At 44.1% G+C, this 12,694-nt stretch overlaps 1 long non-coding RNA gene across 1 annotated transcript; it reads right to left on the bottom strand.

The window, feature by feature from the left end:
* Positions 1-6,458: 6,458 nt before the first annotated feature.
* LOC139435237 (uncharacterized) lies at positions 6,459-7,973 on the bottom strand. The gene is made up of 3 exons (XR_011644520.1): positions 7,176-7,973; positions 6,925-6,955; positions 6,459-6,769 (listed from the first exon to the last, which is right to left on the bottom strand). It is a non-coding gene; the product is annotated as an uncharacterized lncRNA (long non-coding RNA).
* Positions 7,974-12,694: the final 4,721 nt, after the last annotated feature.

Here is a 12,694-nt window from a genome sequence, read left to right as displayed (position 1 = left end):
TTAACATTTATTTATGCTTTTTTTTTTATCTTTCCAGTTTTAAAGGATATTTTTGGTTTACTGTCCTATAGTCCATCCATCCATCCATCCATCCATCTTCTCCCACTTATCCGTGGTCGGGTCGCGGGGGTAGCAGTTCCAGCAGAGAGCCCCAAACTTTCTTTTCCCTGGCGACATCAACCAGCTCTGACTGGGGGATCCCAAGGCGCTCCCAGGCCAGCGAAGATATATAATCCCTCCACCTGGTCCTAGGTCTACCCCTTGGTCTCTTCCCAGCTGGACGTGCCTGGAACACCTCCCTAGGGAGGCGTCCCAGGTGGCATCCTAACTAGGTGCCGAACCACCTCAACTGGCTCCTTTCGACACGAAGGAGGAGCGGCTCAACTCCGAGCGGCTCAACTCCGAGTCCCTCCCTGATGACCGAACTTCTCACCTTATCCCTAAGGGAGACACCAGCCACCCGGCGGAGAAAACCCATCTCGGCCACTTGTATCCGCGATCTCGTTCTTTGGGTCATGACCCATCCTTCATGACCATAGGTGAGGGTAGGAACGAAAATGGCCCGGTAGACAGAGAGCTTTGCCTTCTGGCTCAGCTCCCTTTTCGTCACAACGGTGCGGTAAAGCGACTGCAGTACCGCTCCCGCTGCTCCGATTCTCCGGCCCATCTCACGCTCCATTGTTCCCTCACTCGAGAACAAGACCCCGAGATACTTGAACTCCTTCACTTGGGGTAAGGACTCATTCCCTACTTGGAGTGGACAGTCCATCGGTTTCCTGCTGAGAACCATGGCCTCAGATTTGGAGGTGCTGATCCTCATCCCAGCCGCTTCACACTCGGTTGCGAACCGATCCAGTGAGTGCTGAAGGTCGCAGACCGATGAAGCCATTAGAACCACATCATCTGCAAAAAGCAGTGGTGCAATCCTTAGTCCACCGAACTGCAGACCCCCTCCCCCACGACTACGCCTCAAAATCCGATCCATGTATATTACAAACAGGATTGGTGACAAAGCGCAGCCCTGGCGGAGGCCAACCCTCACCGGAAATGGGTCCGACTTACTGCCGAGGACCCGGACACAGCTCTCGCTTTGGGAGTACAGAGATTGGATGGCCCTGAGTAGAGACCCCCTCACCCCATACTCCCGCAGCACCTCCCACAGTAACTCCCTGGGAACTCGGTCATACGCCTTCTCCAAGTCTACAAAACACATGTAGGCCGGATAAGCGTACTCCCAGGCCCCCTCCAGGATCCTTGCGAGAGTAAAAAGCTGATCCGTCGTTCCACGACCAGGACGGAATCCGCATTGTTCCTCCTCAATCTGAGGTTCGACAATCGGCCTGACCCTCCTTTCGAGTACCTTGGAGTAAACTTTCCCGGGGAGGCTGAGTAGTGTGATGCCTCTGTAATTGGCACACACCCTCTGATCCCCCTTTTTAAAAAGGGGAACCACCACTCCGGTCTGCCACTCCTTCGGTACTGTTTCCGACTTCCACGCAACGTTGATGAGACGTGTCAACCATGACAGTCCCTCAACACCCAGAGCCTTCAGCATTTCCGGGCGGATCTCATCCACCCCCGGGGCTTTGCCACTGTGGAGTTGTTTGACGACCTCAGTGACCTCCCCCCGGGAGATTGGTGTTGATCCCCCGTCATACTCCAGCTCTGCCTCTAACATAGAGGGCGGAGTTGTCGGGTTCAGGAGTTCCTCAAAGTGTTCCTTCCAACGCCCTAACACTCCATCAGTTGAGGTCAACAACGTCCCATCCTTACTGTACACAGCTTGGATGGTTCCCTGCTTCCCCCTCCTGAGGTGTCGGACAGTTTTCCAGAACAACTTTGGTGCCGCCCGAAAGTCCTTCTCCATGTCTTCTCTGAACTTCTCCCACACCCGCTGCTTTGCCTCGGCCACGGATGAGGCTGCTGCCCTTCGGGCCTGTCGGTACCTTGCAACTGCCTCGGGAGTCCCCCGGATAACAAATCCCTGAAGGCCTCCTTCTTCAGTCGGACGGCTTCCCTGACCACCGGTGTCCACCAGGAGGTTCGAGGGTTACCGCCCCTTGAGGCACCTAGGGACCTTGAGACCACAGCTCCCCGCCGCGGCTTCGGCAATAGAGGCTTTGAACACCGACCACTCTGGTTCAATGTCCCCAACCTCCACAGGAATGCCCGAAAAGCTCCGCCGGAGGTGCGAGTTGAAGGCCTCCTGAACTTGGGCCTCCTCCAGACGTTCCCAGTTCACCCGAACTACACGTTTGGGCTTACCAGGTCCATCGAGAGGCTTCCCCCGCCACTCGACCCAACTCACCACCAGATGGTGATCAGTTGACAACTCCGCCCCTCTCTTTACCCGAGTGTCCAAAACATACGGCCTCAGGTCCGATGATACGATAACAAAATCGATCATGGACCTTCTGCCTAGGGTGCTCTGATACCACGTACACTTATGAACATCCTTATGTTCGAACATGGTGTTTGTTATGGCCAATCCATGACTAGCACAGAAGTCCAGTAACAAACCACCACTCCGGTTCAGATCAGGGGGGCCGTTCCTCCCAATCACGCCCCTCCAAGTGTCTCCGTCATTGCCCACATGTGCGTTGAAGTCTCCCAGCAAGACTAAGGAGTCCCCTTCAGGAGCCCCATACAGGACTCTTTCCAGGGTCTCCAAGAAGGCCGAATACTCTGAACTGCTGTTGGGTGCATAAGCACACACAACAGTCAGAGTTTTCCCCCCCATAACCCGCAGGCGTAGGGAGGCGACCCTCTCGTCCACTGGGGTAAACTCCAACAACGAAGCACCTAACCGGGGACTTGTGAGTATCCCCACACCCGCCCGGCGCCTCACACCTTGAGCAACTCCGGAGAAGAATAGAGTCCAACCCCTATCCAGAAGTAAGGTTCCAGAGCCGACGCTGTGCGTAGAGGTGAGCCCAACCAGATCCAACTGGTAACGCTCCACCTCCCGCACAAGCTCCGGCTCCTTCCCCCCCAGAGAGGTGACGTTCCACGTCCCCAAAGCCAGCTTCTGTCGCCCGGGTCTGGTCCGTCGAGACCCACCGCTTTCACTGCCACCCTTCTGGCAGCGCACCCGACCCCATCGTTGTTTCCCGTAGGTGGTGGGCCCGCGGGACGGTCCTATACATTGGAATGATTTCAAACCTGTTTATCCCAATAATTATAAAGGAGTGCCTTGAAAATATGTGTTTACATAAATTGTGATCAAAACGTTTGAGACCCACTGAGATAACTTAGACTAATCTAAACACTCGAGAGTCCTTTACCTCACTTAGCTGTAGTCATCAGCCTGACTGGAGAGGACTCTCCCTCCACATTATTGTAGAAACATCTTCTTCTTATATCCGTTAGAGCAGCTAGCACCAGATTCTAATAACAACAGCGCCGGAACCGGTGCACCCTCCCTCGCTCCCACGCTCACTCGCATTTTGGCTGTGAGCTGCGGGTGCCAGATAAGCCAACATCCCCCATTTTCATCACTTACAGCGCCCATCGTACAGGGCAAATGAAACGTGTAACCGGGGTGAAAAGGGTGTTACATTTACTTAATTATGAATATTGTTACATCAAGGCCGAAAATTAGGATGAGCACCAACGGTCAAAAATGTTTTTCCCTCCCAGAGCTGCCAGCGCAGCGCCTCCCCAGATCTGGCGCCCTAGGCGAACATCTATAACGCCAGTGCTACGGGCCAGCCCTGAGTTCATGCAACTTGCAAATATATTTCTCTCTCTCCTCTCTTCTCTCTCCTCTCTTTTCTCTTCTCTCTCTTCTCTCTCTCCCTCTCACCTCTCTCTCTCTCAATGTTGGTATCATAGACTGTATATATAAATGGACTTAGGGTCCGTGACGTCACCCATAGGATTCTCCAGAGTTGCCGTGAAGCCCTTAGTAGGCGGAGTCGGCCACTAACGGCTCAACAGTGACGTCAGAGTTCAACTCCCGCCTTCTCCAGCCTGCTCCAAATAGAGAGGCGAAGTCCCTCCCTTTCCGGGAGCCTCCATGGGACCCCGGAAGCGTAACATTATACATTGAAGTCAATGGAGAGAGAAAGGTTATCTTTTGATCCCGTTTGAATTGTGCCACGAATGACACATATGATGTTTGTCAATTTAAAAGAATATTTTGCAAGTCAAAAAAATTAAAATGTGTCGTAAAACTGTGAAGTTACACATTTTTTTGTGTGAAACCGCTGAGTGAACTACAGGTCTCTTGGTCTCGCACAATACGCGTCACCATCACAAAGATGGCCGTCACGTTAGCAAATGTCACCTGTTTCTTTCAGAATGAGAATAAAAGTATAAAACGAGGTGACTACAAGTCTGGACACGTTAAGAGCTGTACATACACGAAAGGGGAGTTATTCGGTTCTGTAAGAGCAGCGGGACCGGCTTTACAAGATGTTGGTGAGTAATATGAGTGCAATGTGTAACGTTAATGTCAGCTAGCTAACATTAGCTAACAAGGTACACTAACGTGTTTTGTTTCAGTAACTAGTGTTCTCCTTTAGAACTTCGTGGTCTGTGTGTGCTGTGGATAACATTAGTGTTCACAAGAACAAGGTATACTCCCGTGTTTTGTTTTAGTTGCTCTTCAAACGGCCAGTTTTATATCGACTATAGTGTATGTGTGATCTCCTTTTACATCTCATTGTGTCATTTGAGTTTATTTGCTGTGTGTAGATTCAAGGGTTTTGGTTATCTTGTCAATTTGTTTGGTTATCCAGGCACAGCTGTGCGTGACTCCCTCGGGTACACTGGTATGTGTTTTCCTAATGTAGAGAGCATTGATTAATTAATAAACTACACACTGAGTCTAGATCCTGACCAAATCCTTTTTGATTGTTGATCAAATGTTTTTCAAAAATGTATTCATACACATTTAGAAAAATACAATGTACAATCACAACCAGTACAACACACATTACAAAAAATACAGAAAAAACAAACAATAACAACAATCAGACAAAACTATGGAAAAATAACCCCTCCCACCCCCAGAACCGGACCATCCTTGTATTATTGCTCATTCAATCTATTATAGCATGCTAACAAACATGGTACTTTCTTTATTTGTACAGATCTGCATGGGAGGCGATGGCGCGATGCAGAGCGCTGTCTGTGATTGTGCACGGGGGATGTACAAATGCAGCCACGCTGCAGCATTGGCAATATGTGCCATGTGGCAGATCAGCTCCACAGATGTTGAGTGCCAGTGGAGGAAGCCTGGCACTTCCAAAGTAGTCCAGCCGGTGTCTCAACTTTACCAACAGTGAGAGGAGACATACAACCCACTGGCCAGAGACATCGCCACTCAGGATGTAGACTGGTTCAGGTCTGCACTGAGGGGCGCACAGTGTGGCATGGCATGGCTTTTGTCACCTGAGCCAGAGCCGCGGCCTCAACATCAGGCCATTGTCACTGTGCCGGAGCTGGTGAAGGGGGTCGGGGGCTTGAGGCAATTCTTGCCTCAATGCGACTGAGCAGAGACCAGCAAGCTGCCATCCAGACAGCCACCGGAGGACAGCGGACAAAGGGGCAGTTACACAGGCGGGGCAGGTTGACAGCCAGCAAGTTTGGTTCTGTGCTGCGGTCGGGACTTTCATCCACTCCATGCGCGTCCCTCATGAAGAGGGTGCTCGGGGGGTACAACTTGGACGGAGTCATGGCTGTCAACTGGGGGGTTTTAAACGAGGCCGAAGGGGTGAAGGCTTTTGTGCAGGCCTCTCAGGAGACAGTGTTCGAGTCTGGTCTCTTTGTGAGTGAGTCTGTGTTTTGGGAGCATCCCCCGATGGACTTGTGCAGCCATCTGCCCTGCTGGAGGTGAAGTGTCCACCATCATTATACATGATGGTGTATATAGGATATATATATATTTGTATACATATCTGTAAATTGTATAATTTTATTTGATTTAAAAGTATTTTTGATCTCTGTCTATAAACACAAACTGAGTAAGATTGACAATAAAGTTGACTTTGAAAAATATATATATTCTTTATGAAAATAGTTGACTGTTGGAGAAATGAATCCAAATGAAACGTTGGACTGAACTACAACTACGCCTTTAAATCTCTACGGACTGTTTTTCAGTGGGATGGCAAGTTCCTATCTTTAAACATTTATTAGTTTTTTCTCAGAACAGATTTGATTTTCTGAAGTTAATTTAACTTTGCCGACCATGTAAGGTCATTATTAAAAAGGTACAATCAATTTGTTTAGGGTTGAATAAAATAATGATAAACATTTCATCTGGATAATTTACTGACAGAATAAGAAACTCAATGATGCTCTACTCACCTGTTCCTTTTCATAAAGTGAAACAGTTTAAACGATAGATTTTAGTAAACTTAAAAACAACCTTCTCCAAAAGCTATCAAGGAATATACCGAATACTTGTTTTAGAACTTTATTACATATTTTTATATAAATAGTTTGAGTGATCCATAATTGACAGAAGCTTGTGTTTACACTGACCTGTCACTCATATATTAATGTCTTTGTAACTTCAGTAAACCACTACCTCACTCATTTCTTTCATCACGGTTCAGTAAACTAAGTGACACATGAACCAGTTTAATAATTATAATAACGTAGGATTGCAACTCTTTGAAACTGTAGGTGGCTCTTAAAAGAGCCGTTGTATTTGGGTGTGCTGGTCTCAGGTCAGTCTAAGCCCTCTCTCGCGGATGCAGCTGGATGTCCTTGGGCATGATGTTGACCCTCTTTGCTTGGTTCATCTTACTGGGGGCAGCTACATGGATGTCGGTGCAGTCCACAATCATTGTGCAGTTGAAGGCAGAATGAATGTATTATTGACTCCGAATGAAGCACAACTTCATGTCATACAATACATTGACTTTATTTGTAATTGTGTAAAAAAATAAAGCATTGATTAGCAAGCAGGACCTGCAGGAACAGAGCACGGTGATGGATGGAGCTGGGAAGAGAGAAGAATAAAGAAAACAGATCAACTTTATTATCGGATATTAAAAATTCAATTTCAAAACAAGTTGCCGCTCCTACAGTTTTCTAGTGTGTAAAGATGATTTCACTTGACCTATGCACAATATCACACTCAATACATGTGTGTCTCTGGGGGGTGCATTGTGCCTTTGATGTATATAAATAATATACCATAACCAAATACTATTACGTACAGTGGAAATCAGGTTGCCAGAGCAGGTCAGTCCAGTGTGCATGTTCCTCAGGGTCTCAGCAGTTACAGGTGAGGTAAAGAAAATAAAAGAGAAAAAGGTCAGTAACAACACTTTAAAGTAACAACACTTTGAATAATTATCTCTTTTAATAATGTTCTATCAGTAATCACTCAACTACTGTCTTTCCAACAAACAGATTGACTCACTATCATCACAATGAAACACGTCCAGAAGAATGGACCACAGATGGAAATTAGCTATTAGCTATAATCTGGCATATTGCATCTCTTCTCTTTGCTGAGATTAATGTTTTTGTATGCATGGTCCTTCTATAAATAAATACATGTCATGCAAAGCTGCCTGCCTGCCTTCCTTCCTTCGACTCTCCCTGAACTGCCTGATCTTTTAATGTTCAATGTTAACCATTTGAGCAGATAGCATTAAGTAGAAAAGATCGCAGATGCTAATCTGCCGTTAGCCTACCTCCCGCCCCCTTAGCACCTGGCGATAGGCTCCTCTTCAAATGTTTCACAAAATACTTAACATCATGACTACTCTTACTGTTTAACATTTGGGTTCACTTCATGTTAAGGCTAATACAAATGACAAGGCTAAGTAATGTGATGCTAACTAACGTGCTCGCTACTAGCTATGTAGCTAGCTTGACTGTGTTCCATGCACAACATGTGTATTACCTGAGATCTCTGATCCAGCGACTCCTGGTCCTTTCATCAGACGGGAAGCGATAGAACGAGCTATGATCTATAAGTATGATCACTTATGTGATTACAACCTGGTACAAAGCACACAGGCATCTTGTAAAAGTGAATTTATTTTTAGCAATCTCTTATTTATTGGAGGGAATAAATCAGTTATGAGATCTTCTTCTTCGCTTTAATTACGAGTCGCAACCACTTGGAGCATTATCGCCTGTGACATCACTTACGCGAGCCAGAATGGGATTTGGGATTTGTAGTCTTTGTAGTCGCGTATTTTTCATAGTCTTATATTTCAACAGTTTTACGACAAAATGTGACTTTTTTGACATGGAACTTATTGTTTAAGATTGACAAACATCATATGTGTAGTTCGTGGCACAATTCAAATGGGATCAAAAGATACGTTTTCTCTCTCCATTGAATTCAATGTTAATTTTTCGCTTCCGGGGTCCCATGGGCCGGAAGTAGATGGGCGTGACTTCGCCTCTCTATAAGGGCAAAGAGGCGGAGCCGAGGCGGGACCTGCTGCCACCGAGCTGGAAGTTCCAGAGCTAGCTGAAGCTACCAAGCTAAGCTAACATGCTTCCCATCTGCACGCTGCCATCGCATTTTACGTTTCTAAGGTAAGCGGCCTTGAAACTATTCAGCAAAACTATAAATAATAATCTAAGTTATTGAGTTTTTAGCATAATACTTCAGAATCTTAAAACCCCTTAACGTTTGTATGCAATTGTGCTAAATTCAACACTGGAATCAAGCAAATATTAATGTTTGCATGACATTAGTTATTTATATTTTGATATCACTTAAAGGTGGGGTAGGTAAGTTTGAGAAACCGGCTAGAGATCGCTAGAATTTGAAAATACACAACCGGAGAAAATCTGCCACTTCCTTATAGAGCCCCTCCTCCAACACACACGAACGCGCACATGACCAATGAGGGCACGAGATAAGTTTGTGCCCCGATGGACGGCTGACAGGCAGATAGGCCATCCAATCCGTTTAGCCGGCCTGGCTAAACGGATTGGTTGTACTTTTTACAGTATTACAGCTTCTACAGATGACGTTTTTTATGGATTTGTTGTCAAAGCACTTAAGATATTAATTGCTATCGGGATGTTAAGAGCATTCCATGGAATATAACAAAAAGTGTATCTCGAGCCGGTTTCTGAAACTTACCTACCCCACCTTTAACTATACGTTTAATACATTTAAGTCAAGCTAAGGTACATGTGATGGTAGCTAGTTAGTGCTCTTACCTGTGAGGCCTCCTCCAAACAGCATAATAACCAGACTGTATTATTCAAACTAAGTACCAGTTCTAGATCCTTGACTTTAGACAAACAATTCAAAAGAGAACATATATTTAAAGACCAATCTTTATTTGAATGTGCCTCTTAACCTGAGATATTAGTTATACAGTAATAGTATTGACAATCTAAAAAAACTGAGCAACTCAACAGTCAACTTTATGTTTCTTATTGTCTAAAGCATTTATTATTTTCATTTTCCCCCTCTCATATTCAGTGTGGACGGATTGAGACAGCATGGTGTCCAGAGAGCAGCAGAGACTTCAGGGAGAAACCTCCGTGTGATGGACGTCTTGTCTGTTGGTGTGGAGAGGACTGAGGGTCTTTCCTCAGCGAGGAGGACCAGGCCTGATGGAGGAGCCCATGCTGGGCAAAGCTGATACCAACTGCACAGGCCTAGTCTGTCACTTGATTTGACTAAATGTGTTTACTTATACATTTAATAGGTTTACACCTAAATACCACATAAATTGTATTTGTATTTGCACTCCTTTTGTCCATTATTCTTACTGAAAATGTTAGATTACACATTCACATCTGACTGAAGATTGGCCCCATTTATTTGTGACGTTGCAAACTCTGCGGTACAAGGCACAAGTGATGTGAAGCTCATAAAGTGAGGCAAATAGAAATAATCAGCGGATGGAGTGTAGATGTGGAAATAGGTGCATTCGATCAGCTGACTGTGTTTTCACAATAAAAGTAGTTTCTTAGTGAATGTCCTGTACTGGTCTTAAAATCTCATAACATCAGCTTTTAATGTTCCTCTTGGATGTTCTTCTTGAACCTCAGAGAAGGAGAAAATGTCGTGTCTTTCAGGCATGTCCTTTCCTAACAAAAATGACAGGAAACATAAAACATATTATTGCAGAACAAGTGTGTTATTTATGAAAGCGGTGTGTTTGTGTGTGTAGGGGCTGTAGATATAATTATTTTGTAATTGTAATGTTTTTATTTTAACAGTGAGCAATCAGATTATGAATGAACAGTATGAAGTTCATCAACATTGAAATATATGTTATTATCAAAATAATATTTAACAGTTACAAAACGTAGTGCAACTGTAGAAGCTTGCTCTGTTGTCTCACCGAAAGAATAACTTTTACCACGTTTTTACAGACAATATTGAGAGATAAATAGTAGCAGTTCTCACTATGTGTTAAATATCTTTGCCTTCAATACATTAAATTAGAAAGCTGACAAAGTCATATTACTAAATATCTAAATGTAACTTTTTGCATGGAATAAACCCTCAACTTAACTGATGTGTAGGTGATCTAGTATTTAGTATTGTTTATTGGAATGTATATCAGTGTATTCAAGTCAATACTTCATTCATTTAAACCAATATCTTTGTACAGTATGAAAAAAGAGTCTTTGTACCTGAGCTGAAGTTCACTGCTGTGAGGAGTCCAGTTCTGTCTCTCACTCTCTGGTCCAGCCTGTCTGCATCACCTGGACACCTTAAACAAACAGATATATATATATATGTATATCAGGGTTTCCGTTAGCCGGTAATTACCGGTTTTTAGCTGGTAAAATTTATAAAAAACCGGTAAATTCAAAACCTGACGGTCAAAATGTCTGGTAATAATTAGGGAGACTCCGATCGATCGGCCGCCGGTCATTATCGGCCGATATTCACTCTTAATAGTTTGATCGGTGCTCTCTATAAAGGCCGATCAGGAGAGCTGGATCTGATCGATATGGACATAAACGCGAGTGAAGTGTAACCGGAGCGAGACAGAGATCAGATCAGCTGAATCACCTAAAGCCCCGCCCTCTGTTTAGCGCTGCAGAAGCTGCATGAGAAACTGACGTGCTGTCAGGAGAGAGAGGGAGGGAAAGAGAGGATCCGTTTCTCCCGTGTTATTATTCAAAGTTGATGTAAACTTCTGAATAATTTACGTTATCTACTACAAGTAGTTTGTTTGAAGGTAATAATTATGTTGTTTGTTGTTTGTGGAATAATTTATTGAAAAATGAATCTGAATTTTTTGATCTGTTACGATTATAAACTGAAGCAATATAAAAATGAGCCCCGTGAACTGAGTTTTAAACTGAAGCATATCTGCTCATAGTCCGGTAATTACCTGCTAACGGAAACTCTGCTACACAACTCTTATTATTATTATTGAAATATGACTGGTAAGTTTCAAATTAGTCCGGTAAAATAAATTCTGCCCGGACATTTGACCGGCGAGAAAAAATCCTAGCGGAAACCCTGATGTATATATATATATATATATATATATGTAAAGTACCATGTGTACAAACAATATAACTGATTCTCTTCTGTTGAACATGTTGGATTGTGTATTGTCCGAGTCAGGGTCCTTTTTATTTTACTGTAACTTTGGAAGTTGTGTTACCAATGCTTAGTGTTTATTTGATACCCATTTGGTAATGCAATTAATAAAAACAATAAGGTTTGGGTTCGTTCTTCAGATGACTGTGACGTTAACGTGTAAGCTCAATAATGCTCCAGCTCAACCAACCATATTGTAATATCTAAGTAATCATCTTGAAATATGACATTAATAATTGTAATATACACACATCTTATTGTGAGGTTGATTTCACATACACTACTTCGACATTAGCTTGTCTACATACTTGAGCATAGCCAATTTAAATTAACCTTAGATGCATACAGTTCTACCTACATAATAAAATATCTCTAAGTTACAAGGATGTAACCTTATTTGATCAACCTCAAACAGAAGCCGTTTGTTCAACAGTATTATCCCACTTAACGCTTAACACTTGTCTATTTCGTTTTAACCTATATACAATCTATGATTTTAACTTGGAGGCTACGATTAGCATCGTTAGCACCGATGTAGCTACCACTAGCTTACATGCTAACCCAAGCCTTACTATTCATTACGTAGCTGATTATAATCATTAACACATAAATAAAGCACTCGAATTTCACTTACCGCATTCATGCACCGTCTGTTTTAACCGCAGAGCGAGTCACAATAGTCTATAAGCATGACGAAAAAACAACCACGGCCGGCTACAAGTTGTGTTTCCTGGATGAGCTGAGCAGGCAGAGTCCCTGTAGCTAGCTTCACGGAGCAGCTAGCAGAGAGACAAGAAGCTAACAGCGGCAGGCACTTGACAGAGCCGTCACTCAATGTGACCACGCCCTAATTTATGCACACACTTTAAGACCTAATATAAATAAAAGGGTCGCGTTAGAAAACAATTCACTCACAGATCCATAATCATGAAGGTGGAATCTAACTATATCGATAATAAAAATGTATGGAGCCAGGGGTAGAAACATGTTTTTTTCTGCTGTAAAATTGGGCATTTTAACATGGGGTCTATGGAAATTGCTCCTTTCTGCAGCCATCGCCTATCGGCCAATATATGAACTGCAGTGTGTGGCACTTCTCCCCAGAGTTTGCCGCTTGGTTGGTACACAAATGCGCCTTTTTTCAAATGACCCGGTGCTCTTTTTTTGGCGGAGGTGCGCATG

Source organism: Pseudochaenichthys georgianus, chromosome 15 (genome assembly GCF_902827115.2).
Source record: "Pseudochaenichthys georgianus chromosome 15, fPseGeo1.2, whole genome shotgun sequence".
NCBI lineage: Eukaryota > Metazoa > Chordata > Actinopteri > Perciformes > Channichthyidae > Pseudochaenichthys > Pseudochaenichthys georgianus.
Note: the sequence above shows the minus strand (reverse complement) of the source record. Positions and strands in the feature narration are given on the sequence as shown.